Source organism: Phyllobates terribilis, unplaced genomic scaffold, assembly GCF_046119375.1.
Source record: "Phyllobates terribilis strain yellow unplaced genomic scaffold, ASM4611937v1 Scaffold_4__5_contigs__length_816908805, whole genome shotgun sequence".
In the NCBI taxonomy this organism is placed as follows: domain Eukaryota; kingdom Metazoa; phylum Chordata; class Amphibia; order Anura; family Dendrobatidae; genus Phyllobates; species Phyllobates terribilis.
In genome coordinates this window covers 585,406,087-585,424,824 of record NW_027362764.1, presented here as the reverse complement: position 1 = coordinate 585,424,824, position 18,738 = coordinate 585,406,087, and positions in this window count along the sequence as shown.

The following is an 18,738-nucleotide window of genomic DNA, read 5'->3' as shown; positions in this document are numbered from 1 at the left end:
TTAATTCCTTCAGTACTCGCAGGTGTATCCCACCCGGGCCCGGGGATTTGTCAACTTTAGTGATTTTTAGACGCCGCCGTACTTCCTGCTGGGTTAAGCAAGTGACATTTAATGGAGAATTTTTGTTATCACTGATCATGTTTTCTGTCATGCGATTTTCTTGTGTAAATACGGTTGAAAAAAAATCATTTAGCAAATTGGCTTTTTCCTCATCTTCATCCACCATTTCCCCCAGACTATTTTAAGGGGGCCAACACTGTCATTTGTTAGTTTTTTACTATTTATGTAGTTAAAGAATATTTTGGGGTTATTTTTACTTTCTCTGGCAATGATTCTCTCTGCCTCAATCTTTGCTGCCTTGATTTGGTTTTTACAGAATTTATTTAATTTTCTATATTTATTTAATGCCTCATCACTACCTACTTGCTTTAGTTCTCTAAATGCTTTCTTTTTGTCACTTATTGCGCCCCTTACAGCTCTATTTAGCCATAGTGGTTTCCTCCTATTTCTAGCATGTTTATTCCCAAAGGGTATATATTGTGCACAGGTCCTATTCAGGATGCTAATAAATGTCTCCCATTTGCTTTGTGTAGCTTTATGTCTCAGGATATCGTCCCAGTTTATTGCACTAAGATCATCTCTCAACCATTGGAAATTTGCCCTCCTGAAGTTTAGTGTCCTTGTAACCCCTCTACTACACATCTTATTAAAGGTTACATGAAAACGTATTATTTTGTGATCACTATTACCCAAGTGACCCCCAACTCGTATAATTTGATATGCGGTCTGGCCTATTGGTTAATATTAGGTCTAGCAGTGCCCCCCTTCTTGTTGGGTCCTGAACCAGTTGTGAAAGGTAATTGTCTCTCATAGTTGTCAAAAACCTATTACCTTTGCTTGAACTAGAGGTTTCTGTCCCCCAATGTATTTCAGGGTAGTTGAAGTCTCCCATAATAATGACTTCTCCTTGAGTCGCTGCTTCATCTATTTGCTTTACGAGGATGTTCTCGGCTACTTCCATTATTTTTGGAGACTTATAACAAACCCCTATCAGTAATTTATTATTTTTCCCCCTCCCCTTATCTCCACCCACAGGGACTCTACATTTTCATTATATTCACATATATCCTCCCGCAAGACGGGTTTTAAGGATTTTACATATAAACACACTCCCCCCCTCGATTGTTTGTACGGTCATTTCTGAACAGACTATAGCCCTGTAAATTAACTGCCCAGTCATGGCTCTCGTCCAGCCACGTCTCAGATATCCCTACCATGTCATAATTATTTTCCAACAAAATTAATTCTAATTTCTCCATTTTGTTGGTGAGGCTTCTGGCATTAGTGTACATGCATTTTATGTATCTCTCTGTACCTCTATTCCTTCTTACTTTATTGACTGTTCTAACCCCACCCCCAATTTCTTTATTTGTGCCCAGGTCACTATCTGCACTATCTTCCCCACCTATAAAATGAATACCCCCCCCAATCCCTAGTTTAAACATTCCTCCAACCTTCTAGCCATTTTCTCCCCCAGCACAGCTGCACCCTCCCCATTGAGGTGCAGCCGGTCCCTAGCGTAGAGTCTGTAGCCAACTGAGAAGTCGGCCCAGTTATTTATCTCCCTAATCTCCCGTTGCCTCTCTGGCGTGGCACGTGGTACCGGTAGTATTTCAGAGAATACCACCTTGGAGGTCCTTGCTTTCAGCTTGCAGCCTAATTCCCTGAAATCATCTTTAAGGACCTTCCACCTACCTCTAACTTTGTCATTTGTGCCAATGTGCACCATGACCGCTGGATCCTCACCAGCCCCTCCCAGTAATCTGTCAACCCGATCAGCGATGTGCCGGACTCGAGCGCCAGGTAGGCAGCACACTGTTCGACGATCCCTGTCTTTGTGACAGATTGCCTTATCTGTTCCCCTAATAATTGAGTCCCCCACTACCAGCACCTGCCTGGCCTGCCCTGTTCTCCCATTTCCCTCTTTACTGGAGCTGACACTCCTCCGGCTTTCAGGGGACATGCCTTGCTGCAGCAGTGCTACCCCTGTACCGTCACTCCCCTCATCTGCCAACTTTGCAAACTTATTGGGGTGTACCAGATCAGGACTAGCCTCCCTGGCACTCTTCCCTCTACCCCCCCTTCTAACTGTTACCCAACTAGCAGCCTCACTGTCCTGCAGCTCCATACTACCACCCTCCCCCACATCTACCCCAGTGAGCAGCTGCTCAGTGAGCAGCAGACTCCTTTCCATATTGTCAATGGATCTCAGTGTTGCCAGCTGCTCATTTAGATCCAGTACCTGGGCTTCCAAACGCACAACATGCACACATCTCGCACAGCAGTATGCACCCACGACCGGCTGTTCAAGGATTGCATACATGTGGCAAGATGTACACTGGATAGCATTGCCAATAATGGAGCTCATTTCCTAATGGGGATTGCAATAGACAGAATGTTAAGTAAAAAGAAAAGTAAAGAATTAATAAAATACAGACAGTAATTCAGTCCAAATTCCTCCCTTCCAAACTCCCTGAATCCAAAGTCACTGAAAAACAAGTCATACACTTACTTTCATTTGCACTTACACTCCGGTCACACTCAGCTCGTTCATATTCGCAAGCTAATAGATTTAAAGAGGTTTTTTTTTTTCCCCTTTTGCAGCAATGCACCCTACAGCTCAATGCACTTCCAAAGGACTGGATGCCCAACCAGCTGCCCCTTATAAACCCTTAATTATGACCCCTCCCCCTTAATTAACCCCTTGTGAGTATAGCTACACCTCAGGATTTTAGTGCAATGTAGTTAACCCTTAAATACACAGGTAGTAAACTAAGAAACTGTAAAACTGTAATGAGAAAATAGGTTTTAAAAAGCCCAATAAAACTAAACGGGTAGAAAAGCACTCAGCAGGTCACAATTCAGCAACTCACAGCAATTCACACAGGTATTTTCTGCAGGATTCCCAAATACCTCTTCACTGAAAAACAAGTCACACACTTACTTTCGTTCGCACTTACGCTCTGGTCACACTCAGCTCGTTCACACTCGCAAACTAAGAGATTTAAAGAGGGGTTTTTTTGTTGTTTTTTTTTCCCTTTTGCAGCAATGCACCCTACAGCTCAATGCACTTCCAAAGGGGTAAATGGGGTTGGGACTAGAGATGAGCGTTGTTCTACTCGAACTGTTCGCCAATCTCAAATTCGAGCTGTTTTGGGCGGTGTTCGAGCCGTTCGGCGAACACGAACAATTTGAGAAATATTCGGCTGTTCGAGGTTATGTTTGATAACTGTTCGTGCACCAAAATCATAACTGGATTTTTTCTCAGTAATGATGAAAATTAATGTTAATACGCAGTTTGAGTGTACAGCGGGGTTGGGGGAGGGGCAGGGGATGGATCTCTGCAGGAACAATGAAGATCTCCATTTTTTTTTTCTCTTTCCCGCATTTACAGTGGGGAGGTGCAATCTGTCAGCCTATCAGCAGCGCACACACGGAGCGAAGTGCTTTTTTTCACACAAGCAAGGGCATGTGTCATTGGCAGTGTATGTCACATGTCCTTGCCCTATAAGACCAAGCCATTTTCCCCGTCGCCACCATTTTCTTACTGCTGCAGCTGCGTGTTAGACGGCACCGCTATTGCTGTGTGCGCTATACCTTGTTAATTTCAAGCCAATTTTCGCACAAATCTACAGATAGCTTGGGAGTAGGGAATAGTTGTGATTGCAGTCCTTTTAAGGACTAGGTTACAGCATTTCCTACGACTTTTATCAGGCAGGTCTGTGCTCTTAAATAGATAGATTGTGGGAGTAAAGACTAATTGTAATTGGAGTCCTTTTCAGGACTAGGTTACATCAGTTCCTATCAGTTTTTGCCAGGCAGGTCTGTGCCAGTGCTGTGCAAGTTTTTTTCACAGCATTTGGCTGAATCTAGCAAAGCTAATCCTTTTTGGCCTATTGCAGAGTGTGTTAGTCAGTGGAGTAGCCTATCTGTGTTGCAAGATATACCACCTGTGTATAGAATACCAATTTTTTTACTGCACCTAGTGAAGTAAAATCTTTTGGGCATAGCATCATTCTATTAGTCCATCTATACTGACCTCCATCAGGTTGCAAATTGAATATAATTTTTTTCTGCATCTAGCTCTGAAAAAATATTGGGCCTCTAGCTGTGTGTGGGACTTGTTGTATTAGTCCATCTATACTGACCTCCATCAGGTTGCAAACTGAATATATTTTTTTCTGCATCTACCTCTGAAAAAATATTGGGCTTCTAGCTGTGTGTGGGACTTGTTCTATTAATCCATCTATACAGACCTCCATCAGGTTGCAAACTGAATATATTTTTTTCTGCATCTACCTCTGAAAAAATATTGGGCTTCTAGCTGTGTGTGGGACTTGTTGTATTAGTCCATCTATACTGACCTCCATCAGGTTGCAAACTGAATATATTTTTTTCTGCATCTACCTCTGAAAAAATATTGGGCTTCTAGCTGTGTGTGGGACTTGTTCTATTAATCCATCTATACAGACCTCCATCAGGTTGCAAACTGAATATATTTTTTTCTGCATCTACCTCTGAAAAAATATTGGGCTTCTAGCTGTGTGTGGGACTTGTTGTATTAGTCCATCTATACTGACCTCCATCAGGTTGCAAACTGAATATATTTTTTTCTGCATCTACCTCTGAAAAAATATTGGGCTTCTAGCTGTGTGTGGGACTTGTTCTATTAATCCATCTATACAGACCTCCATCAGGTTGCAAACTGAATATATTTTTTTCTGCATCTACCTCTGAAAAAATATGTGGCCTTCTAGCAGTGTGTGGGACTTTCTCTATTAGTCCATCTATACTGACCTCCATCAGGTTGCAAATTAAAAATAATTTTTATCTGCATCTACAGTACCTCTGAAAAAATATTTGGGCTTCTAGCTGTGTGTGGGATTTGTTCTATTAGTCCATCTATACTGACCTCCATCAGGTTGCAAATTGAATATAATTTTTATCTGCATCTAGCTCTGAAAAAATATTTGGCCTTCTAGCAGTGTGTGGGACTTTCTCTATTAGTCCATCTATACTGACCTCCATCAGGTTGCAAATTGAATATAATTTTTTGTCTGCATCTAGCTCTGAAAAAATATTTGGCCTTCTAGCAGTGTGTGGGACTTTCTCTATTAGTCCATCTATACTGACCTCCATCAGGTTGCAAATTGAATATAATTTTTATCTGCATCTAGCTCTGAAAAAATATTTGGCCTTCTAGCAGTGTGTGGGACTTTCTCTATTAGTCCATCTATACTGACCTCCATCAGGTTGCAAATTAAAAATAATTTTTATCTGCATCTACCTCTGAAAAAATATTTGGGCTTCTAGCTGTGTGTGGGACTTGTTCTATTACTCCATCTATACTGACCTACATCAGGTTGCAAATTGAATATATTTTTTTCTGCATCTACCTCTGAAAAAATATTGGGCTTCTAGCTGTGTGTGGGACTTGTTGTATTAGTCCATCTATACTGACCTCCATCAGGTTGCAAATTAAAAATAATTTTTATCTGTATCTACAGTACCTCTGAAAAAATATTTGGGCTTCTAGCTGTGTGTGGGACTTGTTCTATTAGTCCATCTATACTGACCTCCATCAGGTTGCAAATTGAATATAATTTTTATCTGCATCTAGCTCTGAAAAAATATTTGGCCTTCTAGCAGTGTGTGGGACTTTCTCTATTAGTCCATCTATACTGACCTCCATCAGGTTGCAAATTGAATATAATTTTTATCTGCATCTAGCTCTGAAAAAATATTTGGCCTTCTAGCAGTGTGTGGGACTTTCTCTATTAGTCCATCTATACTGACCTCCATCAGGTTGCAAATTGAATATAATTTTTATCTGCATCTAGCTCTGAAAAAATATTTGGCCTTCTACCAGTGTGTGGGACTTTCTCTATTAGTCCATCTATACTGACCTCCATCAGGTTGCAAATTAAAAATAATTTTTATCTGCATCTACCTCTGAAAAAATATTTGGGCTTCTAGCTGTGTGTGGGACTTGTTCTATTAATCCATCTATACAGACCTCCATCAGGTTGCAAACTGAATATAATTTTTTTCTGCATCTAGCTCTGAAAAAATATTTGGCTTTCTAGCAGTGTGTGGGACTTGTTCTATTAGTCCACCTATACTGACCTCTATCAGGTTGCAAATTCAAAATAATTTTTTGTCTGCATCTAGCTCTGAAAAAATATTTGGCCTTCTAGCAGTGTGTGGGACTTTCTCTATTAGTCCATCTATACTGACCTCCATCAGGTTGCAAATTGAATATAATTTTTATCTGCATCTAGCTCTGAAAAAATATTTGGCCTTCTAGCAGTGTGTGGGACTTTCTCTATTAGTCCATCTATACTGACCTCCATCAGGTTGCAAATTAAAAATAATTTTTATCTGCATCTACCTCTGAAAAAATATTTGGGCTTCTAGCTGTGTGTGGGACTTGTTCTATTCATCCATCTATACAGACCTCCATCAGGTTGCAAACTGAATATAATTTTTTTCTGCATCTAGCTCTGAAAAAATATTTGGCTTTCTAGCAGTGTGTGGGACTTGTTCTATTAGTCCACCTATACTGACCTCCATCAGGTTGCAAATTAAAAATAATTTTTTGTCTGCATCTAGCTCTGAAAAAATATTTGGCCTTCTAGCAGTGTGTGGGACTTTCTCTATTAGTCCATCTATACTGACCTCCATCAGGTTGCAAACTGAATATATTTTTTTTCTGCATCTACCTCTGAAAAAATATTGGGCTTGTAGCTGTGTGTGGGACTTGTTCTATTAATCCATCTATACAGACCTCCATCAGGTTGCAAAATGAATAAAAAAAATTTCTGCATCTACCTCTGAAAAAATATTTGGGCTTCTAGCTGTGTGTGGGACTTGTTCTATTAGTCCATCTATACTGACCTCCATCAGGTTGCAAATTGAATATAATTTTTTTCTGTATCTAACCCAGCCAATAGTTTTGGCCTAATACCACAGTTTGGCCACTCAGCTCTGCTCGGTTCCCATCCATTGTTTTTTTGTGCAAACAACTCCAGAGTTGTGAATTAGTTAACCACCAAAATGAGTGGAAAAAGGCCTGCTGCTGGTGGAAAGGGGAATAGGCGTGTTGGGAAGGGGAAAAAAGGTTGTGTCCATGGGGTAGGTGTTAAATCAACAGTAACATCTGCAGAAGAAAGACCATCTTCCAGCCAAACTAAAATGTCTACTTCTTTTAGCGGACAATGTGATAAGATCCTTTCTTACGGCCACGCCAATCGCTACAAATTCCAGATGAGGCACAAAAACAGCAGGTGCTTCAACGGATATCAAGTGCTCCTTTAAGTGGGCTCTCCTCCACATCAACTTCAACATCACAAATACTCCAGTCCTCAAAGGTGTCACCCCAATCGCACTTGCTTCCTCACAGCTCCCAAATCTCCAGCTGCCCGTCTGAGTATGAGGTAGAACAGATGGTTGAGTCTGCAGAGCTGTTTACTCATACTATAGCCTGGGAATCAGAGGTCGACTCCAGCGCTTCTGTGAATCCAGACGAGGAAATGATCTGCACTGATGCCCAGAATCTTTATGAGTCGGATCCAGGACCAGACGCAGAAGGTTCTGACCATAATGTAGACCCTCATTCCCAAACTGTAACTCCTGTTGGTGGAGACAATGAGGAAGACGATGATAAGACTCAAATACCTGATTGGAGCGACAACTTTAGTTTTTTGTCAGGGCAGGAACAGGTTGGCTCTGAGGACGACGGGTGTGATAACGCACAGGGTGATGATGATGAGGTTGGACATCCCACTTACTGTCAACCCACAGTCAGCCAAGAGATGAGGTCAGCAGAGGAGGTGGAGGAAGATGCTAGTGACGACGAGGTCAGGTTGCGCCTTCCTGGACAAAGACGTAGTACTGGAAGCACGTCAACAACTGCATCCTCAAACACAACTCTGCCTCTCACCACAAGTCGTGGTGGCTCTTCAGGTCGCATGGGTGCTAAGCCTTGCATAGCCTGGGCATTTTTTCAGATCGATAAAGATGACCCAACTCGTGTTATCTGTAACATTTGTCAGCAAAAGCTAAGTAGAGGCCAAAAAATACATAGTTTGAGTACTTCATGCATGAACCGGCACATGGACATGAAGCATAAGTTGCAGTGGGAAGCTCAGTGTGCTACAATGCGGCCTAGCCGGCCGGGCCAACCACCGTCTGCCATATCTTGTGCATCCGCGGCCTCTTCATCCTCTGTGACTGGGGGGACAGCAGTCACACCTGTTTTGGGGCGCAGACCTGCCACCTCTTTACCCGCAACAGCCAGCGTGATTGGCAGGTCATCATTTTCTTTGGAGGTGGTAACACCAGCTGGTGTTGAGCGCTGTCCGACATCGATAGCACCACCTTTGGATCAAGGCAACCTAACATGTCCGCCTGCATCTTCCTCACAGACCGGCAGTTTGCCGGGGACACCCTTATCAACCCCGTCTAAGCACAATAGCCAGCCCTCGGTCCCTCAGATGTGGACAAGTAAAAGACCATTTCCTCCTAGCCATGAGAAAGCTAAGAGGTTGAATTTCACCATCTGCAAGCTCTTGGCTACAGAAATGCTGCCTTTCCGCCTGGTGGACACAGAGGATTTTCGAGACCTTATGTCCGTCGCAGTGCCCCAGTACCAGATGCCCAGTCGGCACTACTTCTCAAAGAAAGGTGTGCCTGCGCTCCACCAGCATGTCGCACACAACATCACCGCTTCTTTGAGAAACTCTGTGTGTGACAGGGTGCATTTCACCACAGACACTTGGACGAGTAGGCATGGACAGGGGCGTTACATGTCGCTGACTGGGCACTGGGTAACTATGGTGACAGCAGGACAAGGGGCTGCTGTCCAAGTCTTGCCGTCCCCACGAGTTGTGCGTCAAACCTCTTTATGTCAAAGTTCCTCCACTGCTTCTGCCTCCTCAACCTCCTCTCGGTCTTCCACCTGCACCCAAAGCCTGTCTGGTCATGCCACAAGCTTTCTAACTGCGCAGAAGGGATCCTGCACACCTCCTTGCTATGCTGGCAGTAGGGCTCAACGTCATCAGGCGGTTTTTACATTGAAATGTCTGGGAAATGTGAGTCACACAGCTGAGGAGTTGTGGTCAGCTCTGGAGAACCAATTTCATGAATGGTTGTCTCCACTGGACCTGAAACCAGGGAAGGCCGTGTGCGACAATGCTGCAAACCTGGGTGCGGCCCTTCGCCGGGGCAATGTCACACACGTGCCTTGTATGGCTCACGTGTTGAACCTGGTTGTCCAGCAATTTTTAGCCCACTATCCCAGACTAGATGGCCTTCTGCAGAGGGCATGGTCGCTGTGTGCTCACTTCCGCCGTTCGCATCCCGCAGCTCAGCGACTTACATCTCTACAGAAGTCGTTGGGCCTGCCACTTCACCGGCTAAAATGCGATGTGCCTACCCGGTGCAATTCAACTCTGCACATGTTGCAGCGACTGTGGCAGCACCGACAAGCCCTGGTGCAATACGTTCTGACGTATAGCCTTGGCCAACGAGATCCAGAGGTGGGGCAAATCACGCTGGAGGAGTGGTCTCAGATCAGGGACCTATGCACCCTTCTGCACAGTTTTGAAATGGCGACGAAGATGTTTAGTGCTGACGATGCCATTATCAGCATGACTATTCCGGTGATTTACATGCTGGAGCACATGTTAAACAGAATTCGGAGTCAGGTGGTGGCACAAGAGGAGGTGGAGGAAGTAGAGGAGGAGGAGTTGTATGCGGAAGGGCTAACATCTGCAAGGTCCAGACGGTCGGCAGCACCAAGGCGGCAGGCATGTGAGGGTGGGGGAGATGGTTTTACCAGGGCGCATGGTAGCAGCCAAACTAGTGAGGAAGGTGCAGGAGCCCAGGAAGAAGTGGAGGACGAACTGATGGAAGACTCATCAGATGAGGGAGACCTTGATCACATTTCTGTTGTGCGAGGTTGGGGGGAGAGGACAGAGGAAGGAAGCATGATTGTTACCTCGCCACCAACACAACAGGGACTTGGTGCTCCTGGATGCGCAACACACATGAGTGCCTTCTTGCTGCACTACCTGCAACATGACCCTCGAATTGTGAGAATTAGAAATAATCCTGACTACTGGGTTGCCACACTGTTAGATCCCCAATACAAAAGTAAATTTGCAGAAATTATTCCTGCCATAGAAAGGGATGCACGCATGCAGGAGTATCAGCAGAGACTGTTGCAGAATCTTACATGTGCTTTTCCACAAAATACCAGTGGTGCACGTAGTGAATCTCACAGTTCCAACTTGCCAACCGTGGGACCGTCAAGTGTTCAGCACTCAAACCGTAACAGAACCACAGTATCTGCTGGTAACATCAATTTTGCGGAATCATTTCACCACTTTTTTAGCCCATCCTTTGCAAGGCCACAGGAGACAAGAAGTCTGACACATAGTCAATGCCTAGAGACGATGGTACAGGAGTATCTCCAAGTAAACATTGAAGCCATGACTGTGTCACTGGACCCTTGCTCTTTTTGGGCTTCCAATCTGGATAAATGGCCGGAGCTAGCCACTTACGCCTTGGAGATCTTGTCATGCCCCGCAGCCAGCGTTCTGTCTGAACGTGTGTTCAGCGCTGCTGGTGGTGTGCTGACAGATAAGCGCACGCGGCTCTCCACTAATAATGTAGACAGACTCACGTTCATAAAGATGAACAAATCATGGATCCGAAACGACTTTTCTACCCCTGTGTCATCCTGGGGAGAGTAAAAGCTTGATGATTGGTTAAAATCACCCTACCAACCGTTTTAAGCTTTCAAATTACTAATCATGTTTATCTGTATCTTGGCTGGAAAATAATTTGGGCTTTGTAGCAGTGTGCAGCACTGATTCTATTAGGCCATCTATAATAAGCTCCACCAGATTTAAAATTACTAATCATGTTTATCTGTATCTTGACTGGAAAATAATTTGGGCTTTGTAGCAGTGTGCAGCACTGATCCTATTAGGCCATCTATACTAAAGCTTCACCAGATTTAAAATTAATAATAATTTTTAGCTGCATCTAGTACGGAAAATAATTTTGGGGCTCCGAGATGCGCAAGACACATAAGTGCCTTCTTGCTGCACTACCTGCAGCATGACCCTCATATTGTCAGAATTCGAAGTAATCATGACTACTGGGTTGCCACACTCTTAGATCCCCCAAACTTTTCGATCAACCTTTTCATTTTAATAAAGACCAAAAAAATGGTCATTTTTGAAATTATAAGCATTAGCAGGTTGTTAGAAACTGAAATCAAACAGTTTTCAACTCAAAACTTTATTCTAGGTGATGTTACATTTTCACATAGGACTAGAGATGAGCGTTGTTCTACTCGAACTGTTCGCCAATCTCAAATTCGAGCTGTTTTGGGCGGTGTTCGAGCCGTTCGGCGAACACGAACAATTTGAGAAAAATTCGGCTGTTCGAGGTTATGTTCGATAACTGTTCGTGCACCAAAATCATAACTGGATTTTTTCTCAGTAATGATGAAAACTAATGTTAATACGCAGTTTGAGTGTACAGCGGGGTGGGGGGAGGGGCAGGGGATGGATCTCTGCAGGAACAATGAAGATCTCCATTTTTTTTTCTCTTTCCCGCATTTACAGTGGGGAGGTGCAATCTGTCAGCCTATCAGCAGCGCACACACGGAGCGAAGTGCTTTTTTTCACACAAGCAAGGGCATGTGTCATTGGCAGTGTATGTCACATGTCCTTGCCCTATAAGACCAAGCCATTTTCCCCGTCGCCACCATTTTCTCACTGCTGCAGCTGCGTGTTAGACGGCACCGCTGTTGCTGTGTGCGCTATACCTTGTTAATTTCAAGCCAATTTTCGCACAAATATACAGATAGCTTGGGAGTAGGGAATAGTTGTGATTGCAGTCCTTTTAAGGACTAGGTTACAGCATTTCCTACGACTTTTATCAGGCAGGTCTGTGCTCTTAAATAGATAGGTTGTGGGAGTAAAGACTAATTGTAATTGGAGTCCTTTTCAGGACTAGGTTACATCAGTTCCTATCAGTTTTTGCCAGGCAGGTCTGTGCCAGTGCTGTGCAAGTTTTTTTCACAGCATTTGGCTGAATCTAGCAAAGCTAATCCTTTTTGGCCTATTGCAGAGTGTGTTAGTCAGTGGAGTAGCCTATCTGTGTTGCAAGATATACCACCTGTGTATAGAATACCAATTTTTTTACTGCACCTAGTGAAGTAAAATCTTTTGGGCATAGCATCATTCTATTAGTCCATCTATACTGACCTCCATCAGGTTGCAAACTGAATCTAATTTTTTTCTGCATCTAGCTCTGAAAAAATATTGGGCTTCTAGCTGTGTGTGGGTCTTGTTCTATTAATCCATCTATACTGACCTCCATCAGGTTGCAAACTGAATATAATTTTTTTCTGCATCTAGCTCTGAAATAATATTGGGCTTCTAGCTGTGTGTGGGTCTTGTTCTATTAATCCATCTATACTGACCTCCATCAGGTTGCAAACTGAATATATTTTTTTCTGCATCTACCTCTGAAAAAATATTGGGCTTCTAGCTGTGTGTGGGACTTGTTGTATTAGTCCATCTATACTGACCTCCATCAGGTTGCAAACTGAATATAATTTTTTTCTGCATCTAGCTCTGAAAAAATATTTGGCCTTCTAGTAGTGTGTCGGACTTTCTCTATTAGTCCATCTATACTGACCTCCATCAGGTTGCAAATTAAAAATAATTTTTATCTGCATCTACAGTACCTCTGAAAAAATATTTGGGCTTCTAGCTGTGTGTGGGACTTGTTGTATTAGTCCATCTATACTGACCTCCATCAGGTTGCAAACTGAATATATTTTTTTCTGCATCTACCTCTGAAAAAATATTGGGCTTCTAGCTGTGTGTGGGACTTATTGTATTAGTCCATCTATACTGACCTCCATCAGGTTGCAAACTGAATATATTTTTTTCTGCATCTACCTCTGAAAAAATATTGGGCTTCTAGCTGTGTGTGGGTCTTGTTCTATTAATCCATCTATACTGACCTCCATCAGGTTGCAAACTGAATATAATTTTTTTCTGCATCTAGCTCTGAAAAAATATTGGGCTTCTAGCTGTGTGTGGGTCTTGTTCTATTAATCCATCTATACTGACCTCCATCAGGTTGCAAACTGAATATAATTTTTTTCTGCATCTACCTCTGAAAAAATATTGGGCTTCTAGCTGTGTGTGGGTCTTGTTCTATTAATCCATCTATACTGACCTCCATCAGGTTGCAAACTGAATATAATTTTTTTCTGCATCTAGCTCTGAAAAAATATTTGGCCTTCTAGCAGTGTGTGGGACTTGTTCTATTAGTCCACCTATACTGACCTCCATCAGGTTGCAAACTGAATATATTTTTTTCTGCATCTACCTCTGAAAAAATATTGGGCTTCTAGCTGTGTGTGGGACTTGTTGTATTAGTCCATCCATACTGACCTCCATCAGGTTGCAAACTGAATATATTTTTTTCTGCATCTACCTCTGAAAAAATATTGGGCTTCTAGCTGTGTGTGGGTCTTGTTCTATTAATCCATCTATACAGACCTCCAACAGGTTGCAAACTGAATATAATTTTTTTCTGCATCTAGCTCTGAAAAAATATTTGGCCTTCTAGTAGTGTGTCGGACTTTCTCTATTAGTCCATCTATACTGACCTCCATCAGGTTGTAAATTAAAAATAATTTTTATCTGCATCTACGGTACCTCTGAAAAAATATTTGGGCTTCTAGCTGTGTGTGGGACTTGTTGTATTAGTCCATCTATACTGACCTCCATCAGGTTGCAAACTGAATATATTTTTTTCTGCATCTACCTCTGAAAAAATATTGGGCTTCTAGCTGTGTGTGGGACTTGTTGTATTAGTCCATCTATACTGACCTCCATCAGGTTGCAAACTGAATATATTTTTTTCTGCATCTACCTCTGAAAAAATATTGGGCTTCTAGCTGTGTGTGGGTCTTGTTCTATTAATCCATCTATACAGACCTCCATCAGGTTGCAAACTGAATATATTTTTTTCTGCATCTGCCTCTGAAAAAATATTGGGCTTCTAGCTGTGTGTGGGACTTGTTGTATTAGTCCATCTATACTGACCTCCATCAGGTTGCAAATTGAATATAATTTTTTTCTGCATCTAACCCAGCCAATAGTTTTGGCCTAATACCACAGTTTGGCCACTCAGCTCTGCTCGGTTACCATCCATTGTTTTTTTGTGCAAACAACTCCAGAGTTGTGAATTAGTTAACCACCAAAATGAGTGGAAAAAGGCCTGCTGCTGGTGGAAAGGGGAATAGGCGTGTTGGGAAGGGGAAAAAAGGTTGTGTCCGTGGGGTAGGTGTTAAAGCAACAGTAACATCTGCAGAAGAAAGACCATCTTCCAGCCAAACTAAAATGTCTACTTCTTTTAGCGGACAATGTGATAAGATCCCTTTCTTACGGCCACGCCAATCGCTACAAATTCCAGATGAGGCACAAAAACAGCAGGTGCTTCAACGGATATCAAATGCTCCTTTAAGTGGGCTCTCCTCCACATCAACTTCAACATCACAAATACTCCAGTCCTCAAAGTGTCACCCAAATCGCACTTGCTTCCTCACAGCTCCCAAATCTCCAGCTGCCCGTCTGAGTATGAGGTAGAACAGATGGTTGAGTCTGCAGAGCTGTTTACTCATACTATAGCCTGGGAATCAGAGGTCGACTCCAGCGCTTCTGTGAATCCAGACGAGGAAATGATCTGCACTGATGCCCAGAATCTTTATGAGTCGGATCCAGGACCAGACGCAGAAAGTTCTGACCATAATGTAGACCCTCATTCCCAAACTGTAACTCCTGTTGGTGGAGACAATGAGGAAGACGATGATAAGACTCAAATACCTGATTGGAGAGACAACTTTAGTTTTTTGTCAGGGCAGGAACAGGTTGGCTCTGAGGACGACGGGTGTGATAACACACAGGGTGATGATGATGAGGTTGGAGATCCCACTTACTGTCAACCCACAGTCAGCCAAGAGATGAGGTCAGCAGAGGAGGTGGAGGAAGATGCTAGTGACGACGAGGTCAGGTTGCGCCTTCCTGGACAGAGACGTAGTACTGGAAGCACGTCAACAACTGCATCCTCAAACACAACTCTGCCTCTCACCACAAGTCGTGGTGGCTCTTCAGGTCGCATGGGTGCTAAGCCTTGCATAGCCTGGGCATTTTTTCAGATCGATAAAGATGACCCAACTCGTGTTATCTGTAACATTTGTCAGCAAAAGCTAAGTAGAGGCCAAAAAATACATAGTTTGAGTACTTCATGCATGAACCGGCACATGGACATGAAGCATAAGTTGCAGTGGGAAGCTCAGTGTGCTACAATGCGGCCTAGCCGGCCGGGCCAACCACCGTCTGCCATATCTTGTGCATCCGCGGCCTCTTCATCCTCTGTGACTGGGGGGACAGCAGTCACACCTGTTTTGGGGCGCAGACCTGCCACCTCTTTACCCGCAACAGCCAGCGTGATTGGCAGGTCATCATTTTCTTTGGAGGTGGGAACACCAGCTGGTGTTGAGCGCTGTCCGACATCGATAGCACCACCTTTGGATCAAGGCAACCTAACATGTCCGCCTGCATCTTCCTCACAGACCGGCAGTTTGCCGGGGCACATTCTTATCAACCCCGTCTAAGCACAATAGCCAGCCCTCGGTCCCTCAGATGTGGACAAGTAAAAGACGATTTCCTCCTAGCCATGAGAAAGCTAAGAGGTTGAATTTCACCATCTGCAAGCTCTTGGCTACAGAAATGCTGCCTTTCCGCCTGGTGGACACAGAGGATTTTCGAGACCTTATGTCCGTCGCAGTGCCCCAGTACCAGATGCCCAGTCGGCACTACTTCTCAAAGAAAGGTGTGCCTGCGCTCCACCAGCATGTCGCACACAACATCACCGCTTCTTTGAGAAACTCTGTGTGTGACAGGGTGCATTTCACCACAGACACTTGGACGAGTAGGCATGGACAGGGGCGTTACATGTCACTGACTGGGCACTGGGTAACTATGGTGACAGCAGGACAAGGGGCTGCTGTCCAAGTCTTGCCGTCCCCACGAGTTGTGCGTCAATCCTCTTTATGTCAAAGTTCCTCCACTGCTTCTGCCTCCTCAACCTCCTCTCGGTCTTCCACCTGCACCCAAAGCCTGTCTGGTCATGCCACAAGCTTTCTAACTGCGCAGAAGGGATCCTGCACACCTCCTTACTATGCTGGCAGTAGGGCTCAACGTCATCAGGCGGTTTTTACATTGAAATGTCTGGGAAATGTGAGTCACACAGCTGAGGAGTTGTGGTCAGCTCTGGAGAACCAATTTCATGAATGGTTGTCTCCACTGGACCTGAAACCAGGGAAGGCCGTGTGCGACAATGCTGCAAACCTGGGTGCGGCCCTTCGCCGGGGCAATGTCACACACGTGCCTTGTATGGCTCACGTGTTGAACCTGGTTGTCCAGCAATTTTTAGCCCACTATCCCAGACTAGATGGCCTTCTGCAGAGGGCACGGTCGCTGTGTGCTCACTTCCGCCGTTCGCATCCCGCAGCTCAGCGACTTACATCTCTACAGAAGTCGTTGGGCCTGCCACTTCACCGGCTAAAATGCGATGTGCCTACCCGGTGGAATTCAACTCTGCACATGTTGCAGCGACTGTGGCAGCACCGACAAGCCCTGGTGCAATACGTTCTGACGTATAGCCTGTTCCAACGAGATTCAGAGGTGGGGCAAATCACGATGGAGGAGTGGTCTCAGATCAGGGACCTATGCACCCTTCTGCACAGTTTTGAAATGGCGACGAAGATGTTTAGTGCTGACGATGCCATTATCAGCATGACTATTCCGGTGATTTACATGCTGGAGCACATGTTAAACAGAATTCGGAGTCAGGTGGTGGCACAAGAGGAGGTGGAGGAAGTAGAGGAGGAGGAGTTGTATGCGGAAGGGCTAACATCTGCAAGGTCCAGACCGTCGGCAGCACCAAGGCGGCAGGCATGTGAGGGTGGGGGAGATGGTTTTACCAGGGCGCATGGTAGCAGCCAAACTAATGAGGAAGGTGCAGGAGCCGAGGAAGAAGTGGAGGACGAACTGATGGAAGACTCATCAGATGAGGGAGACCTTGATCACATTTCTGTTGTGCGAGGTTGGGGGGAGAGGACAGAGGAAGGAAGCATGATTGTTACCTCGCCACCAACACAACAGGGACTTGGTGCTCCTGGATGCGCAACACACATGAGTGCCTTCTTGCTGCACTACCTGCAACATGACCCTCGAATTGTGAGAATTAGAAATAATCCTGACTACTGGGTTGCCACACTGTTAGATCCCCGGTACAAAAGTAAATTCGCAGAAATTATTCCTGCCATAGAAAGGGATGCACGCATGCAGGAGTATCAGCAGAGACTGTTGCAGAATCTTACATGTTCTTTTCCACAAAATACCAGTGGTGCACGTAGTGAATCTCACAGTTCCAACTTGCCAACCGTGGGACCGTCAAGTGTTCAGCACTCAAACCGTAACAGAACCACAGTATCTGCTGGTAACATCAATTTTGCGGAATCATTTCACCACTTTTTTAGCCCATCCTTTGCAAGGCCACAGGAGACAAGAAGTCTGACACATAGTGAACGCCTAGAGACGATGGTACAGGAGTATCTCCAAGTAAACATTGAAGCCACGACTGTGTCACTGGACCCTTGCTCTTTTTGGGCTTCCAATCTGGATAAATGGCCGGAGCTAGCCACTTACGCCTTGGAGATCTTGTCATGCCCCGCAGCCAGCGTTCTGTCTGAACGTGTGTTCAGCGCTGCTGGTGGTGTGCTGACAGATAAGCGCACGCGGCTCTCCACTGATAATGTAGACAGACTCACGTTCATAAAGATGAACAAATCATGGATCCGAAACGACTTTTCTACCCCTGTGTCATCCTGGGGAGAGTAAAAGCTTGATGATTGGTTAAAATCACCCTACCAACCGTTTTAAGCTTTCAAATTACTAATCATGTTTATCTGTATCTTGACTGGAAAATAATTTGGGCTTTGTAGCAGTGTGCAGCACTGATCCTATTAGGCCATCTATACTAAAGCTTCACCAGATTTAAAATTAAAAATAATTTTTAGCTGCATCTAGCCCGGAAAATAATTTTGGGGCTCCGAGATGCGCAAGACACATAAGTGCCTTCTTGCTGCACTACCTGCAGCATGACCCTCATATTGTCAGAATTCGAAGTAATCATGACTACTGGGTTGCCACACTCTTAGATCCCCCAAACTTTTCGATCAACCTTTTCATTTTAATAAAGACCAAAAAAATGGTCATTTTTGAAATTATAAGCATTAGCAGGTTGTTAGAAACTGAAATCAAACAGTTTTCAACTCAAAACTTTATTCTAGGTGATGTTACATTTTCACATAGGACCCCTTGTTCGAAAGGAGCTTCTGAACTCTCTCGTCCATTGAATTTGTCAGGTTTTGGATGGTTTCTGCTTCAATTGTTTTGCATGAGGACAGAATACCATCCCAGAGCTGTTGCTTAGATGTGAACTGCCTCCCGCCATCATAGACACTCCTTTTAATGATGCTCCAAAGGTTCTGAATGGGGTAGAGGTCAGGGG